Consider the following 18683-nt stretch of genomic DNA (forward strand, 5'->3'; position numbering starts at 1 on the left):
TATGGAGGTGACAAATAGATTCAAGGGATTAGATCTGGTAGACAGAGTGCCTGAAGAACTATGGACGGAGGTTCGTGACATTGTACAGGAGACAGGGAGCAAGACCATCCCCAAGAAAAAGAAATGTAAGAAGGCAAAGTGGTTGTATGAGGATGCTTTAAAAATAGCTGAGGAAAAAAAAAAAGGCAAGCAAGAAAGGGAAAGATATGCCCAATTGAATGTATTCAAAGAGGAATGGGTAATTGGTTGGATATGGTGGTATTATAAGGATGATATCTAGATTTCTACCTGAGCATGAGGGTGTTGTTTCACTGATAGCAAACACAGAAAGAGAAGCTAACTAGAGAGGAAAGGTAAAAGGGTTTGTTTTTAGATGTACTGGACTTGGAATATCTGGAGCTGAATGGCTCAGAGATAAGGAAATAGATATCTAAAAGGCGAGCACAAATGGAACCATGCAATCTCAAGGTCAAAACTGGTCCTGTGGAGAATTGGGATTTCTGTAACTCATCATTCCCAGAGACCCATAACTGGCTGAGTGAACTGCGCTACTTACCAGTGAGGGTTGTTGTTCAGCATCAGGCCTCTTCCCTTAGGTATTTGCGGAGTGTGGCTTCCTCCTCAATGCCACGAAGGACGGCATTACTCTGCTTGTTTTTGTTTTCCACACTATTCATTGTTAGGTGCTTGATTCTCTTTTCATAAGAGGCTCTATAAAGAAGTATATCAGTTCTAATGGCATTATAAATTAAAACATGAATGCATAGCAGAGGGGTCCATTTTTGTTAGTCTTTCTAGAATTTTAGGAACCAACTAAGACCAGGTAAGTTACTGTAATGGGTTGAGAATTCTCATGGATAGTCATTGTCACTAATCCTTTTCAGAACCCACAAAGAGCTAAGCACTTTGCATCTATTATATGTAATTTTATGAACCTATATAGTACTGGATATTTCACCTCTATCTGACGGATGAAAGATTGAAGCTATGAGACGTTGAGTAATTGGTGCAAGGTCACATGTTTGGAGCCATTGACTATATTGGAGGCACATTGGAATCATAAGGGGGGCCTTACCAATTCTAAAATGGAGAGGTTACACCCCAGACTGATTACATCAGAGTCTTAGGGAATAGCACTAATAGATGCATATTTTTTTCAGAGCTCCCTAGGAGATAACTCTGTCCACTCAAGGTTGATAAATACTAGCCTGCTTACAAAATCTGGGACCCTTTCACATCATGGTGTCTCTGGATCAAAAATTGTTTTCAGTCCACATTGAAATAGTCTCATAACACAAAATAGACTGTTGACTAAACTTAATAAACAGTAAATAAATAAATGTCTTCTTGATATTAAAAATATCTTCTTGTCATTGTCCTCTGCCTTCCAAGTCATCGAAGAAATGTCTTCAAAACATAGAAACCTTAGCAACAAGGCTATAGGGTTTTATTTGCTCTGCTATTATACACTGAAGGCAACTTTACACTCGAGTTACTCTTACCCCTTTTTGAGCAACTGTATATGGTGCTTGCTTACACCAGAGGATGCAAACTCACTGATGAACGATTTCCTCTACAGATACAGAATATAATGTGAGTTATTTTTAAGAGATTGGAATAGAGATTATAACACATTTTGAAGATTTCAAGTTATTAGTAAGGCTTTAGATGAACTCTTGGCCTTATTTAGTAAGTGGCCTAATTAAATTTTATTTTGAATAAAATTTTTATTTCCTAAGCCTGGAGATAACAGTATATAATGAAGCATCTGCTGTGTGTGATGTACAAATGTTTGGATTCCCAACGGACATGTTTCAAAGAACCAGATTTCCATGTTATTTGTGACAAACTTTCCAAGGTCTGCAAATTATGAACATATTTTTTCCAAGATCCATATTTTTGACATCTGTGGAATACACTTCTGTCTCTGGCATCTATCTAGCATTTATTTTCTTTTTAATAGTACTGCTTTATTTTAATATGAAATTATATAAATCTAGGAAATAAGAATTACCATTGTTTTGGGTATTCATGTTTAGCAAATGTTGATATGGTTCCTTTACTCATTAACTGGAGAAGGAAATGGCAACCCACTTTAGTATTCTTGCCTGGAGAATCCCAGGGATGGAGGAGCCTGGTGGGCTGCCATCTATGGGGTCGCATGCATGCACTGGAGGAGGAAATGGCAACCTACTCCAGTATTCTTGCCTGGAGAATCCCAAGGATGGAGGAGCCTGGAGGGCTGCTGTCTATGGGGTCACACAGAGTCGGAGATGACTGAAGCGTTGCTGCTAAGTCACTTCAGTTGTCTCTGACTCTGTGCGATCCCACAGACGGCAGCCCACCAGGCTCCCCTGTCCCTGGGATTCTCCAAGCAAGAACACTGGAGTGGGTTGCCATTTCCTGCTCCAATGCATGAAAGTGAAAATTCAAAGTCAAGTCGCTCAGTAATCATCAACTATTGCATATCATACATGTCTGTTTAGCAATTTCTTCTATTAGCAATGTCTTCTGTTCTTCAATGTTTTGTCAGAGAAGATGAATCAGAGAGATAATAATATAATGTTTCCTCATCATAGTTTTGTGCTACTGGTTTTGAGTGAGTATTACAACTTTTAATGGTGAGCCAAGAGTTTCCAAGAGAGAACTGAAGTCCATCACATCTCTTCTGTTGATATTTTCCATTGCCTCCAAAGAGAACAATGCATAATCTAAGTATTTGGGCCTATGAGAGACATCCGTCTGTTATTTACAAGTGACATTGCTGTTGATGTAGCACATCATGGCAACTATAGAATGAGGGAGGTCAAATAAAGTGACATTAACAGAAAGTTTCTGATTGAATCCTTGATACAATAAAATTTTCATTTAACTGTGTGAAATGATGATGTTTAAGGCCATAGTGCTTACTGGTTTTATTGATTCATCCCATTCAATATTTGCATATGTGTCAATGAAATCTGTATAAGAAGAATTATGCTTTTATAAAACAGCTTTATTGAGATCTAATTGATAAATAAAGCACTGTACATACTTAATGTGCACAATATGATGAGTTTAAAGAGACACAAATACTCATGATACCATCAGCACCATCAAGGGTAGTGGATGCACCCTACGCTTTCCAAAGTTGCCTGTGTCTCTTTGTTGTTGTTTTCTTTAATAGAGGACTTAATATGAAATCTACTCTCTCAGCAATTTTTTCTTTTTATTAAAATATAGCTGATTTACATTACTATATTAGTTTCAGATGTACAATATGCTGATGCAATCTTTTTATAGATGACACTCCACTTAAAAATACTGGCTGGATTCTCAGTGCTGTACAATATGTCCTTGTAGTTTACCTAAGTTTGTAGCTTGCCAAACTCTTAATCCCCAGCTTCTGCCCCAACACTATCCCCACTTTTAATCACAAGATTGTTCTCTATATATGTGAGTCTGTTTGTGTTTTGTTTTATATATTCTTTAGTTTTATTTTTTAGATTCCACACATAAGTGGTAATATACATTATTTGTCTTTACCTATCTGACATTTCACTAAGCATGATACCCCAGGTCCATCCATATTATAGCAAGTGGCAACATTTCATATGCTTTTATGGCTGAGTAGTATTTATCCATTCATCTGTTGATGGACACTTAGATTGCTTCCACATCTTGGCTATTGTAGATAATGCTGCAGTGAATATTGGCGTGCATGTATCTTGCAGAATTAGTGTTTTCATCTTCTTGGACATATACTCAGGAGTGGAATTGGTGAATCATAGGGCAGCTCTACGTTTAGGTTTTTGAGAGACTGCCATATTGTTTTCCACAATGGCTGCACCAATTTACATTCCCACCAACAGTATCCTAGGGTTCCCTCTTCTACATCCTCACCAAAGTTTGTTACTGAAAAGTTATACTTTTAAATGGTGCATTTTTCTGTTTGAGTTGACAGTGATTTGAACAGTGAGGACAAATCATATATCATCTTGTTAGTTTCTAGTAACATCTGTTTATTTAAAACCTATACACTATTTCAAAAAGAATTTTTGGTGGCTTGAAATGATATGGTAACACCATATTTATATTTATAAATATTAGTGAAATCAGGTTCTTTGCAACACAAGGCAGTGTATTGCATGAAAAGATGCCATGCTTCTTCACCTGCTACCTGTGCAGCTACAGATACCACCTCCTGGGGCTTCATTTACTCATTATAAATATTGACCTGGTCCCGTCTATGGGGTCACACAGAGTTGGACATGACTGAAGTGACTTAGCAGCAGCAGCATTGCTGTAAAATTAATGTTTAAGATCAAGGAGATTCTTGACAAGTTAGTTTTATCTTCATCTTTTACAATGTAGTAAAACATCTTTAAATAAGTCTGTTTTACCAATTAGCACCTAGAATTTTATTGTGTACTTACTGTATGTGTGGTTATTTATTTCCTTTTGTAAATCCCTTTTTATTCATAATCTTATTTCACCCTCACAATAATTCATTTTAGCCTAAGAACTACCACTTTCTGAATTCTATAAATAGGAAATTATTAGTGTAGCCTCTAAAGAACTGTCTTTAAAAATCATGATGGTGATGAGCTGTAGCAATATTCATATGGAAAGAGTTATAGGTGCATCCAAAAATTATATTGTATGTGTCTTGTACATGTTTTATTGCATGGTAATAGCAAAATATACTGGAGAAGGCGATGGCACCCCACTCCAGTACTCTTGCCTGGAAAATCCTATGGATGGAGGAGCCTGGTAGGCTGCAGTCCATGGGGTCACGAAGAGTCGGACACGACTGAGCGACTTCACTTTCACTTTTCACTTTCATGCACTGGAGAAGGAAATGGCAACCCACTCCAGTGTTCTTGCCTGGAGAATCCCAGGGACGGGGGAGCCTGGTGGGCTGCCATCTATGGGGTCTCACAGAGTCAGACATGACTAAAGCGACTTAGCAGCAGCAACAGCAGCAAAATATACGTATTTATAATTCATTTATTATGGACAATTCAGTGTGTGAATACAGGAAAGTTAAAACAATTCAAACAAGAATTTGTTTATATTAAGGATTATTTCACTTTGTCTAAGATTGCTAAAATGTTGTGATAACTGCAATAATTCTTGATTTTTCCATAAATACTGCAATTAAAGTATACAGATATTGATAGTGTTTGAGAGTTTATAAGTATTTTACTGGAATGCTTCATCTTAATATTCTGTTTTTCATGTTTGTAACAAAATCAGGTTTATCTGCATTCTCTATTCCATGGATGTTTTATTATATCATGTGTCTCTCATGAAAAGCATTTTCTCTTTAGCTTTTTGAAGCATTTATAAAATAATTTTCTAAGATTACTTATTTTCAGAGTTAACACCCTTCTCTCTGATTTATTTGAATGCTGAAAATAAGGTAAGCACAGTATTTTGTGCTTAGAATTTTTGAAGATCTGCCAAATGAACAGAGTAAATAATTATATTTCACACTTTGAAAAATTCATCACTGTAATAATGTAAAATATTTCTCAAGTTGGAATTAAAGAATCATTAAGGTTTGAAATAAATTAGTAAAACAGACATCTTTGATAAACCTAGTAAGAAGTAACAAACAGATATGCAATCTTAGAAATAAACAAATGGTATTTCTTAAAACTTATGAGAACATTATATACAATCAGATAGTAAGACACTGGAAAATATATATGAAATGGATACTTTGTTGTTTAGTCACTAAGTCATGTCCAACTCTTTAGTGACCCCATGGACTGAAGCCTGCCAGGCTCCTCTGTCCATAGGATTTCACAAGCAAGAATACTGGAGTGAATTGATGTTTCTTACTCCAAGGAAATTTCTTGACCGAGGGATCAAACCTACATCTTTTGTGCCTCCTGCATTCTCAGGTGGATTCTTTACTACTGAGCCACCAGGGAAGTCCCAATAATTTACTGGGAAAACATAAATGTCCAAAGTTAATTAAGAACTAAATTAGTTCAAGAAAAAGTATCCTGATAAAATCTTTCATTAGAGAGTATTCATAGTTCTGTAGAATTTTAGAGCTAGGGAAGCCTTTAAGGGTCATATGGTAAAGACATTCTCACAAGTGAGAATGTTGAGGTCCAGAGTTTTTGTGGCAAACTAAAAAGAAATTTCATTCATGAGCTTTGGAAATTAGGAAGTTGTGGGTGATTCTTGTGGAAGGGCAATTCAGGGCTGATGCTGGATGATAGGAAGGAAATGCGTGAGCTGGTCATAAATTGATAAACAGATTAACCTTTCAAGAAATTTGACAGTTGGAAAGAGAGAAAACAACCCAATGAGAACCAGTGCAAAAAAAGTCAATAAAAAGAAGGTTGATTGATTAGTTTGTTGGTTGAAGATAAATATTTTAACAGATTTGTAGGCTAGGAGGTTATGTTTATAAGCATATAGGAGCTAATTAAAGGGAGAGAGTATAGAGTTGACCAAATGTAAGTTCCAGAGTAGTTACTGTGCATCAAGCTTTTCACATAAATCATATTAATTTAACCTTTGCAACAATCCTACAGTGTAGGTGCTGTTGGTATCCTCATTTTTACAGTCAACGAAGCAGTGTGTGAACCTTTGTCTTAGCTCTATTATGTCAGCTCTGGAAAGGAGGAGGGTGTAGAGGAAGCTAAGGGTCCCATGGAATATGAAGAGTGTCAGTACTATTTGTGGTCTGTACCTCATCAGCAATGTTGAAGGCAAACTCATCTGATATAAGAGTTAGGAGGGAAATTGAGGCCTGAAAAGAATGAAAAAACTGAGGATTAGTCTATTAATGAGCAAAAAATACCATCTAAAAGCAGTGCAGTTATGGTAGTTGAGGAAGTGCACAAACTCTGGGGGCTTCCCTGCAGGCTCAGATGGTAAAGAATCTGCCTACAATGCAGGTGACTGGGGTTTGATCCCTGGGTCGGGAAGGACCCCTGGAGAAGGGTGTCAGGGTCCAGCCCCGGTCGATCCAGGGAATTCGAAGGGGAGACAGCTTCGGCAATCAGGATACGATAGAATTAAAGATATAAAGAGTGGCTAAATAGGGATAGCTCAGTGAAGAAATTCAGTGAAGAAAAGAGGCTGAATAACTTGGTTTACATGGAAAGCCAATAAAACTCCAAGACAAGGAGTTTGCATCACCTACGTAGGCCGCAGGCATCCTCCCATTCTCCTGAACGAGAGGAGACACTAAGGCCTCCCCAGTCAGATCTTAGAAGCCCAGGCAAAATTAGTAGGCTTAACAAGCCTCCATGCGCCAGATGGGAATTCAGCCAAAAGGTGAGAGAAAGAACGACATGGGGAGACCAAGCTTTGGTGAACAAGGCCCGCACTTTATTTTCCAAAGTAGTTTTTATACCTTAGGGAAGGGGTAGAGTCACACAAGGACAGCAGTCCTTGATCCCTATCGAAGCCAGGCTTTCAAACTTATCATGTGCAAAAGTTTAGGTGATTTACATCATCTTCTGGCCAGGAGGCCTGTTAACATTTTATGACCCTTTCTTCAGAACACTTATTTTTCTCTAAAGGTGATTATTCTAAAGTCAGGCGCCACCTTCTGAAAGCATTAGATAAAGTTGCATTCCTATAGGGCAAAAGTGTGGTGGGCTATAACAAAAAAAGAATTAACTCAAGAGTCCAAGGTTACAAACATTAAAGCTACTACTTACATTTCTATACACCAACTATATTAATCAATACACTGCCAGGGACACAGTAGGTAAGGGATATGGAAATTTAGCAGCAAACATTGGCCCAACAAGTGAAAAACCCTTCACCAATACAATTTCTAATCAATCTTTTAACTGCTCAAAGGAATCTGTATTTAGACAGTTTAGAACATCTCATGCCTCTCAAGGTTGGGAGGCTCTGAACAATCACAGTGGCCGGAAGAACCTGTTCAGGCAGGCTAGAGGACTTCCAAAGGAGTTTGTGAACTAAAACACTCTTGTCACACCCAGAAACTTTATTAACTGGAGCTGTAAGTTAACTCTTTCTCCGAGATAGGTGGTGGGGGACAGCCCCCCGTAAAGTCAGAGAGGTGTAGGTGAGAGTACAAAGCAGTAAAGTAGGCAGACTCTGGTTTTGGGGGTAGATGCTCTAGAATTTCCAGGGGGACTCCTGAGGCTCGATCCCACCTTTGTGTATGCCGAGCCTCCTTCCTCATGACCTTTGCCACAGGCAGAGATCCTCACGCTGGCTCCCAGGAGAAGGGAATGGCTATCCATTCCAGTATTCTTGCTTGGAGTATTCCATGGACAGAGGAGCCTGGCAGGTTACAGCTCATGGGTCCACAAAGACTGAGCGATTTTCACAAGCTCTGGAGTCAGTGTTAACCCCTCCTCCTTATTTAGTAACCATGAGACATTGGCCAAGTTATTTAGTGTCTCTAAAGCATCATATGCCTGGTGGGGGTAGTGATCATCTGACTACATGTTATTCTGTTTTATGCCTTTAGGAAAACCTCTATCCTGCTTTATTCTTCATTTTAGACTTCTAGACAATTCTCTGTATCTGGTTTTCTCCATGACTTAAAAGTGACTTGCCAAACTTAAAAAAATTTTGATGGGAATTGCACTGAGCATATTTATCAATTTGGAGAAGATTGACATTTACATGACATTGAAGCTCCCAATTCATGTACATATTTTCCATCTATTTATGTCTTGTTTCACTTCACTTCAGTCACTCAGTCATGTCCGACCCTTTGCAACCCCATGAATTGCAGCACACCGGATCTCCCTGTCTGTCACCAACTGCTGGAGTACACTCAAACTCATGTCCATCGAGTCGGTAATGCCACCCAGCCATCTCATCCTCTGTCATCCCCTTCTCCCCCTGCCTCCAATCCCTCCCAGCATCAGGGTCTTTTCCAATGAGTCAACTCTTCGCATGAGGTGGCCAAAGTACTGGAGTTTCAGCTTTAGCATCAGTCCTGCCAGTGAACACCCAGGGCTGATCTCCTTTAGAATGGACTGGTTGGATCTCCATGCAGTTCAAGGGACTCTCAAGAGTCTTCTCCAACACCACAGTTCAAAAGCATCAATTCTTCAGCACTCAGCTTTCTTTATAGTCCAACTCTCACATCCATACAAGATCACTGGAAAAACCATAGTCTTGACTAGAAGGACCTTTGTTGGCAAAGTAATGTCTCTGCTTTTGAATATGCTATCTAGGTTGGTCATAACTTTCCTTCCAAGGAGTAGGTATCTTTTAATTTCATGGCTGCAATCACCATCTGCAGTGATTTTGGAGCCCCCAAAAATAAAGTCTGGCACTGTTTCCACTGTTTCCACACCTATTTCCCATGAAGTGATGGGACCAGATGCCATGATCTTAGTTTTCTGAATGTTGAGCTTTAAGCCCACTTTTTCACTCTCCACTTTCACTTTCATCAAGAGGCTTTTGAGTTCCTCTTCACTTTCTGCCATAAGGGTGGTGTCATCTTCATATCTGAGGTTATTGAGATTTCTCCCGGCAATCTTGATTCCAGCTTGTGCTTCTTCCAGCCCAGCGTTTCTCATGATGTACTCTGCATAGAAGTTAAATAAACAGGGTGACAATATACAGCCTTGATGTACTCCTTTTCCTATTTGGAACCAGTCTGTTGTTCCATGTCCACTTCTAACTGTTGCTTCCTGACCTGCATATAGGTTTCTCAAGAGGCAGGTCAGGTGGTCTGGTATTCCCACTCTTAGAATTTTCCACAGTTCATTGTGGTCCACACAGTCAAAGGCTTTGGCATAGTCAATAAAGCAGAAATACATGTTTTTCTGGAACTGTCTTGCTTTTTCGAGGATTCAGTGGATGTTGGTAATTTGATCTCTGGTTCCTCTGCCTTTTCTAAAACCAGCTTGAACATTCTGAAGTTCACGGTTCACATATTGCTGAAGCCTGGCTTGGAGAATTTTGAGCATTTCTTTACTAGCCTATGAGATGAGTGCAGTTTTGCAGTAGTTTGAGCATTCTTTGATCTCTGTTTGTTTCCAAGGCAAACCATTCATTATCACAGTAATCCAAGCCTATGCCCCAACCAGTAACACAGAAGAAGTTGAAGTTGAACGGTTCTATGAAGGCCTACAAGACCTTTTAGAACTAACACCCAAAAAAGATGTCCTTTTCATTATGGGGGACAGGAATGCAAAAGTAGGAAGTCAAGAAACACCTGGGGTAACAGGCAAATTTGGCCTTGGAGTACAGAATGATGCAGGGCAAAGGCTAATAGAGTTTTGCCAGGAAAATGCACTAGTCATAGCAAACACCCTCCTCCAACAACACAAGAGAAGACTCTACACATGGATATCACCAGATGGTCAACCCCAAAATCAGATGGATTATATTCTTTGCACCCAAAGATGGAGAAGCTCTATACAGTTAGCAAAAACAAGACCAGGAGCTGACTGTGGCTCAGATCATAAACTCCTTATTTCCAAATTCAGACTTAAATTGAAGAAAGTAGGGAAAACACTAGACCATTCTGGTATGACCTAAATCAAATCTCTTATGAGTATTCAGTGGAAGTGAGAAATAGATTTAAGGGACAAGATCTGATAGAGAGAGTGCCTGATGAACTATGGACGGAGGTTCAGGACATTGTACAGGAGACAGGGATCAAGACCATCTCCATGGAAAAGAAATGCAAAAAAGGAAAATGGCTGTCTGGGGAGGCCTTACAAATAGCTGAGAAAAGAAGAAAAGTGAAAAGCAAAGGAGAAATGGAAAGATATAAGCATCTGAATGCAGAGTTCCAAAGAATAGCAAGGAGAGATAAGAAAGCCTTCCTCAGCGATCAATGCAAAGAAATAGAGGAAAATAACAGAATGGGAAAGACTAGAGATCTCTTCAAGAAAATTAGAGATACCAAGGGAACATTTCTTGCAAAGATGGGCTCAATAAAGGACAGAAATGGTATGGACCTAACAGAAGCAGAAGATATTAAGAAGAGGTGGCTAGAATGCACAGGAGAACTGTACAGAAAAGATCTTCACAACTAAGATAATCACAATGGTGTGATCACTGACCTAGAGCCAGACATCTTGGAATGTGAAGTCAAGTGGGCCTTAGGAAGTAGCACTACGAACAAAGCTAGCAGAAGTGATGGAATTACAGTTGAGCTATTTCAAATCCTAAAAGATGATGCTGTGAAAGTGCTACACTCAATACGCCAGCAAATTTGGAAAACTCAGCAGTGGCCATAGGACTGGCAAAGGTCAGTTTTCATTCCAATCCCAAAGAAAGGCAATGCCAAAGAATGCTCAAACTACCGCACAATTGCCCTCACCTCACACACTAGTAATGTCTTGTTTTTTGTTCTTCTATTAAATGTTATAATTCTCTATAAACCTCCTGTACATTTTGCTAAATGTTTTTGAGGTGTTTTATAGTTGTTAATATGAATAAGGAATTTTTCTTTCATCTGATAATATTTCCCTAGTGATTTTGGTTTTTGGTGCAATATCTTTTCTCAGCTTCTGAATGACTTAATCTGTTTTAGAAGTTTTTATTTTTTGGTTGCCCCTATTATCTCTCCTCACTCCTCACTTCTTTTTTTCTTTGCTGGCTTTGTTTTTCTTTCTCTCATGTTGGAAGATAACCTCAGCTATCTGATTCTCTGTCTCTGTATATTTATATATATAAAAGCAAGGTCCTCAAAAGTGACTTGAAGCTCTCTACTAGGGTAGATAGACTTTTTGAAAGGTTGTGTAGTATATTAATCAAGGATGAGCCAGAGTATGAAGACTTTTCCCCTTTGGGACTTTTCTGACCTGCTGGCAATTTGAGAGTAGAAATGAAGCAGAATTAGAGTGAGGAGCCAATAGTTAATGCATACATTTGTATCTGCCTTGTACCTCTAATGAAACTGGTGTCTGAGTTCAGAACCCAGCCACTGAATTTTCCAGAAACTAAACCTCACCGTGACTACACTAGGCTGCCCTGAGCTGGAAGGAAACAGTTTCAGCTCTTCTGCATGTAGATTTTTCAGCCAACCTGGCTCTTTTTCAGTCCCATGCAAAACTAGGTCCTCCTTCTGCTTCTGGAGGAGTAAAGTGTTATCTAAAAGCGTTAAACCCACAGAAGGTCTTCAGAGTGAATTGGCTCCATTACAATCGTAATTTCCACCCCCACTGTCTACCCCTAAGCACTTAGGATGTAACTCTCTGCCACTCTAAGTCAGTCACCCCTTCTTCCCTCAGCATCTTCTGAATGTCAGCACTCCTATCTACAGCCTATTCTCTTTTTTCCTGGGGCTTGAAACTTGGTCATTTCAACATGGCTTGGGAAGGAGAAGAGATATGAATCTTTCATGATTCATTATAAATTTTATATTACATTTTCCGGTAGACATTGTCGGTGCATTAGGAAGTTAGTTTTGAGTATTGATCTCACTGTACAATACAATTTTGTATGCTGATCTTATTTCCAGCCGCATTCTTGATTCTCCTTATTGTTTCCATTACTTTAAAAAAAATGGATCTTCTTGTGTTTTCTAGTAAGGAGATATATTTATAAAATAATGACAATATTATTTCTTCCTTTCATATTGCTTTCTCTTGTATTGTTTTGGTGAGGACCTCGTATAACAATTTAGAATAGTTGAGGTGATGTTGGCCATACTGCTTTTATTTGTGATGGGAATGCTTCTGATATTTCACTGTTAAATACAATTTTCATCGTAAGTTTTGGAGAGATAACATTTATTAAGTACGAATGTTCTCCTTTATTCCTAATATATAATGAAGATATTTTAAGTGATAACTGGAATTTTATCAAATTCTTTCACATTTCTTGATATGATTACTTGTCTTCATTAATATTAATATAATAAATTATATTGAGGTCATTTTTAATATTGAAATCATCCTGTTTTAGTAAACACACTTTTACTTGATGGTGATTTATTATCTTTTTTCTGTATTTGTAGATTTTATCTTTTATTTAATACTTTCACATTTATGTAGAAAAGTGAAAGTATCAAAGCTTATAGTTTTCTTGTTCATTTTGGTGTCATTGTTATACCAGCCTTGTCAAATGAGTCAGGTACATCTAATCTTTTTATTTTTTTGACCTGGTAATATTTTATAAAATGCAGCTTATATATACATTTGTTAGAATTTGCCTGTAAAATTTTCTGCAATTTTTATCATTTTTGAAGATTTCTTTTATTACTTTTTATTAACTTTCCATTTTATCTAAGATTAATTTTTTATCTCTCAGTCCTATTGAGATCATTTATGTTTTCCTTGAAGAATGTCCATCTTACATAGGTTTTCAATTTTATATATACAGTGCCTGCTGTTCTTTTATGATAATTTAAAAAAGTTTTTATATTCTCAATGTTACTTATTTTTCATTCTCCTCTACCCTCAAAAAAAATCACAATAGCCAAAGATTTAGCTGCTTTATCAGCCTCTCAAATCAGCTTAGATTTTATGGATCAATTTTACTGTCTTTAAGAGTTTTCGTTTGTAATTTCTGCTTTTGCCTTTGTTAAATTCCTTCTGATTTCTTTAAGTGGCCTATATATTTTCATTTTGTATTGTTTTCTATCTAAGGCTTTTGTAACCCTGAGTACTGTCATACCAAAATTGCACAAGTTTTTCTTTTGTTTTTCAGTTCTAAATAGTTTGTAATTTGGATATTAATTTCTCTTTAAATCCTTAGTTATTAAAAGTTTCCCCCCGAAGATGTACAGAATTTTAATGTTGATTTCTAAATTCATTGTACTATAGTTTGTGAAAATGTTCTATGTGTGATCAAACTTCTTAAGTTTATCTTATTCTCCTTTCTGTCCTAGGACTAGTTAACTTCTGTAAATATTCTATTTGTATTTTAAAGAATTGTACATGCTCTGTTTCTTATCTATAATATTTAAAAAAGATTAATCACTTTTATGATCATCATAGAATTCCATATTACTATTTTCTCCACATTTTCCATGACTTTCTGAGAGCTATAGGTTGTCTTTCATTTTAAACTTAGTTTGACATTTATCCTTGCAGTTTTCTAAGTATTTTTGTATATTTGTTCCATATACTTTGGAAAATTTTTATGAGTTTCATAGAAATATGTTACTTTAGAAATTTCTTTATGGCTTGCTCCTTTTGTCCGTATGAAAACTCCTTCATCTCTTTTAATGCTGTTTTCAATATTAACATCATGACATCTGATTTTTGCATATTAGCATTTGCTTAATATAGCTCTTTCATCTCTTTATTCTCAGTCTTCTTATGTCATTGCATTTGAGGTCTCTTATAAATTCATTACTGGATTTTTTTTATCTGGGATAAAAATTCTTAACTTTTAACTAGTGAATTTAAAGCTTTCCCACTTATTGTGATTTCTGTAATTGGAAATTTCTGTATCGTCATTTGATTTTTCTGTTTATTGTATTTTCTAGTTGTCCTTTTGCTTACCTTTAATTGGACTGATAAATTTTTCTTAGTTCTATTTTTCTACTATTTTGCAAATATATTATTTGTTTCTGCCTTTTGTGGTAATCTTAACATTATTAACATAGATGTTCAAACATCCTTTTCTAATCTAGAGTTAATCAGTATCTGAAATATTCCTGCAAATAAAATAAGACTGAGTTTATTTTTGAATATAAATTGAGTTTTATATCCAAGTGGCTATGTTATCAATATATATTTTATTGTTTAATAAGCATTTGTTTAGACTATTTTAATATTGATATTCATGAGACTAGCTTTTGTCTCATTCTGCACTTCTGGATTTCTTATTAATATTGGTTTATGTTCTCTAGCAATTCTTAAGGTAATAACTTCAAAGTTCCTTACCATTCTAAAAATGTCTTTATTTCTACCTCTCCTTGAATAATAGTTTTGCTATGTGTTGAATTCAACAAAGTTATTTTCCCATAAAATATTGAAGATAGTCTATTGTCTTCTTGTATCCTGGGTGGCTCACAAAGAGTCCAATGTCAGTTTGATTCTTATTCTTTTGTAAGTGATCTATCTTTTGATTCTGACAGCTTTTAAGATTTTCTCTTTATTCTTAATGTTCACAAATTTCATTGCAATATATCTTAGGGTGTGTGTACGTGTGTGTGTGTTAGCTATCTTTCAGCTAAAGAATCTTTAATGTTATTGAGAAATTTCCCCATAAGATTTCTTTAAATGCTCCATTTTCCCAGAATTCCCTTTTTCTCCCCTCTGAAAATACTTTTAAACAGATGTTGAACTTCTGTGCCATCCATATATCTTAAATCTCCTACTTTCCATGTCTTAATCTCTGCTCCTAATGGGTAGCTTTAACCCTGGTATTCATCCTACCTTCACTGACTTTTTGTTTTTCAGGCACTCCTTGTAGTAGCTAGTCTACCACTGTTTACATATTTTTCTTTCCAGTTATTTTATGAAACATTTTCTATCATTCCTATGGATTGGGGATGAAGAGTGTATGTGAAGTCTATAGGTATAAACCACCATCAGTTTGCCAATTTAAGTACCTTTTCAAGTTTTCTAATATTTGTCAGCAACACTCGTCATTTGTAGAGGGGGACCACACTGAGGTTTGGCGAGGAGTCGAAGAATTGACTGAAGAGCTGGAGGAGCTAGTGAGTCTTGTGTTCGGAGTGGTGAGCTGTGAACTCCCAGCTGTGGTGGAGCTTAGAGCAGACACGCACGCTGAATAAGAAGACAATGTGAGAGCAGAGGTCACCTTAGTGTGTCTGGGTAGGAAGAGGTGAGCAGATGGCACGATATCAACACTTACATAAAAGGAACGTCAACGTTTGACTTAAAAAGTGAAAAAATCCCAGTACTGCAGGATCCAAAGGATGGTTGATCTCTGTGGGTTACTGAGATGGGACTTAGGTTCTACCAGAAAAGAAATTAAAAAATCCTGAACACCAAACTTAGAATAGCCACTTTGTGGAAACTGATGTGCAAACAAATGTGCAAATAACAGACTTTACTTGAAGACTGCTGTTTATAAAAGTTGTATTTTAAAAGACAACTTAGCGAATGTATCAGTAGAAAGATCAATGTGTGTTTCATGAAGTGCAGTATCTGACTTTATACTGACCCTTCATATGATAATGAAGCAGAATGTAGCTCCTTCTCTCTCCCAGCATCATAGGTTTTTGCTGCACGCTTGACTTTAGACCTCTCAGTTCACATATACACTTTGCTTAGGTTGAGACAGCTTAACTCCATACTTGGAGCACTTTTTAGTCATTTATGAATATTCACCTGACCATAGTAGAATACGTCCACCCATAGGGTCTTACTTCTCCTGTTACCATTTATTCCCCCCACATGTTGTGGCCATATCTTTGTCCAGAGAGACATGAATTATTAAAATATGAATGTCAATAGCCCCAAATTATTTTTATTATTAGTATGTCAATTTGTATCAGAATTAAAGGAAGTCCCAAAGTAATAAACATAATATAGAGATAGCAAATTAAAAGTCTCTATATTGAGATATTGAGCATTTTATTATTTCTTACAAAATTTCCATGCATCTAGCACTTAGCCTTTAAATAATTCAGCATTTTACATTGTTTTAGATAACCATGTATTGATAGTTTATAAATCAATAAACACAAGCTACTGAGGTGAGACAAAAGGATGGAAAGAAATGACAGGTGAATTAGAACATGTAACTAGTTCAGGAATGGAAAAAAGTTATCTTTGAAGCTCAAATCTGCAAGAGACTGCAGATCAGGAATGAGCAAAGTAATCAGCCTGCAGATGTTTAAACTTCAACTTGGGAAAAGTCTCAGTGTCTCAAATACAGAAAGAATCAGAGTTGGGTAAATCTCCTACATTCTGGCTGAAACAGGAGTAAACTGATGAGGAAGAGGATGCTGGAAATCCATGACTTTCTCAGACTGAAAATTATTAGTTTTATAAGAATAAACTTAAGCACCAAGTATATTTAAGTACCACGTGAGATAAGGAACCCCAAGCTGAAAACTGATAAGACCCTTTTTTTGTTCTACTTAAAATAATGACTATGGTTGTAATCGGTTAAGCACTTGCTGAGTGCCTACTATAGTCCTACTCAGCATCTGTATATTATCCCTTTATTATCCCTCCTCATTAAAACAACCTGATGAGATAAACATGATCAAGGTCTTTCTGTAGGATAAGAAGGACTGAACATTTGGTGAATTTTGAAAGAATTAAAAATATGAATAATTTGGGCTAAGGTATTAAAGACAGTGGATCAGAGTGGAGGGAGAAGGGTGGGATTGTATTAATACTTTTAATTCTTTGTTAGGAGTTTTTAGTGATCTTTTTTGTAGCTCCATGTTTTCCTTTTTTCAATTTTTGGAACTAACCAAGACTGAAACTGACAAAGGAAAGTTTACAAAGACTTGCATTTTAACAAGATTTACACAAAGAAATTATACCAGTAATGAAGTAAGTAGCAGCCTTTACCCAAATGAAGCTGCTCGTCTTTGCAGAGGAGTCATAAGTAACTAATGGTGACACATTTAATTGATTAAGTTATACAAAGAAGCATATCTATGAAATCATGGCTGTGTACTGCCAGTGACTAGTTTTTCAAAATGATTTGATTATGACATACCTTATAATAACACAGAGCAATGTATAATAACACAGAGCAATGTGTTAGTAAGTATCTTCCCAGGTGGTGCAATGGTAGAAGCCACCTGCCAAGGCAGGAGACGCAAAGAGGCAGAGGTTTGATCCCTGGGTCGGGAAGATCCCCTAGAGAAGGAAATGGCAACCCAGTCCAGTATTCTTGTCTGGAAAATTTCATGGATAGAGGAGCCTAGTGGGCTTCCTATATGTATATCTCATTAACCCTCCACCCCTTTGGAGAAGGCAATGGCACCTCACTCCAGTACTCTTGCCTGGAAAATCCCATGGATGGAGGAGCCTGGTAGGCTGCAGTCCACGGGGTCGCAAAGAGTCGGGCATGACTGAGCGACTTCACTTTCATGCATTGGAAAAGGAAATGGCAACCTACTCCAGTGTTCTTGCCTAGAGAATCCCAGGGACAGCGGAACCTGGTGGGCTGCTGTCTATGGGGTCACACAGAGTTGGACACGACTGAAGTGACTTAGCAGCAGTGGGCTACAGTCCATGGCAATGCAAAGAGTTGGACGTGACTGACGACTGTGTACACACACAATGTATTAAGTACTTTAAAATACATATGTTATTTTCGTTGTAGGCTATTAGCGAAACCTCCTTTTGTACTTTGCTCTTATACTTTGAATATCACATTGTATAAAAGCAAAGTAATTTTTTTCTTTAGAGAGACTGGTGATATAATCTGAACATCAGCAGATAAAACAGCAAAGCATTATTGGTTTAAAAGAAGGGATGAACAGTGTAGCCAAAAGAATTATGCAAGATGTCTGTAACTTATATTAAACCAAAGAAAGGACCATTCCCATAATTATGATTCAAGAAAAAAAATCAAGGAAAGTAGTAACTTTAATCTCCCTTGAGTTTAAATTTACATTCAGGCTTCTTCTCATAAAAAATTGAGCACACAAATGACATTAGAACTTTTATTCTGAAAGATACTGTACAGCTTAGAGAGTCCAGGGTTTCTAATTTCTGTAAACAATTACTCTGTCACAAAGAAGAAGTAGATATTTGAAATAAAAGCAATGAGTTGGAGATTAACAACCCTCTGAAAGACACATTATCCCCCCCCCATGTTGAGTTGAG

The 18683-nt window shown here is 37.0% G+C and overlaps 1 protein-coding gene across 4 annotated transcripts in view; it reads left to right on the forward strand.

The window, feature by feature from the left end:
* ADGRB3 (adhesion G protein-coupled receptor B3) overlaps positions 1-18683 on the forward strand; it is an 884916-nt gene that overhangs the window by 799594 nt on the left and 66639 nt on the right. The gene's annotated exons all lie outside the window — the stretch shown is intronic.

This window comes from Bubalus kerabau, chromosome 9, assembly GCF_029407905.1.
Source record: "Bubalus kerabau isolate K-KA32 ecotype Philippines breed swamp buffalo chromosome 9, PCC_UOA_SB_1v2, whole genome shotgun sequence".
NCBI lineage: Eukaryota > Metazoa > Chordata > Mammalia > Artiodactyla > Bovidae > Bubalus > Bubalus kerabau.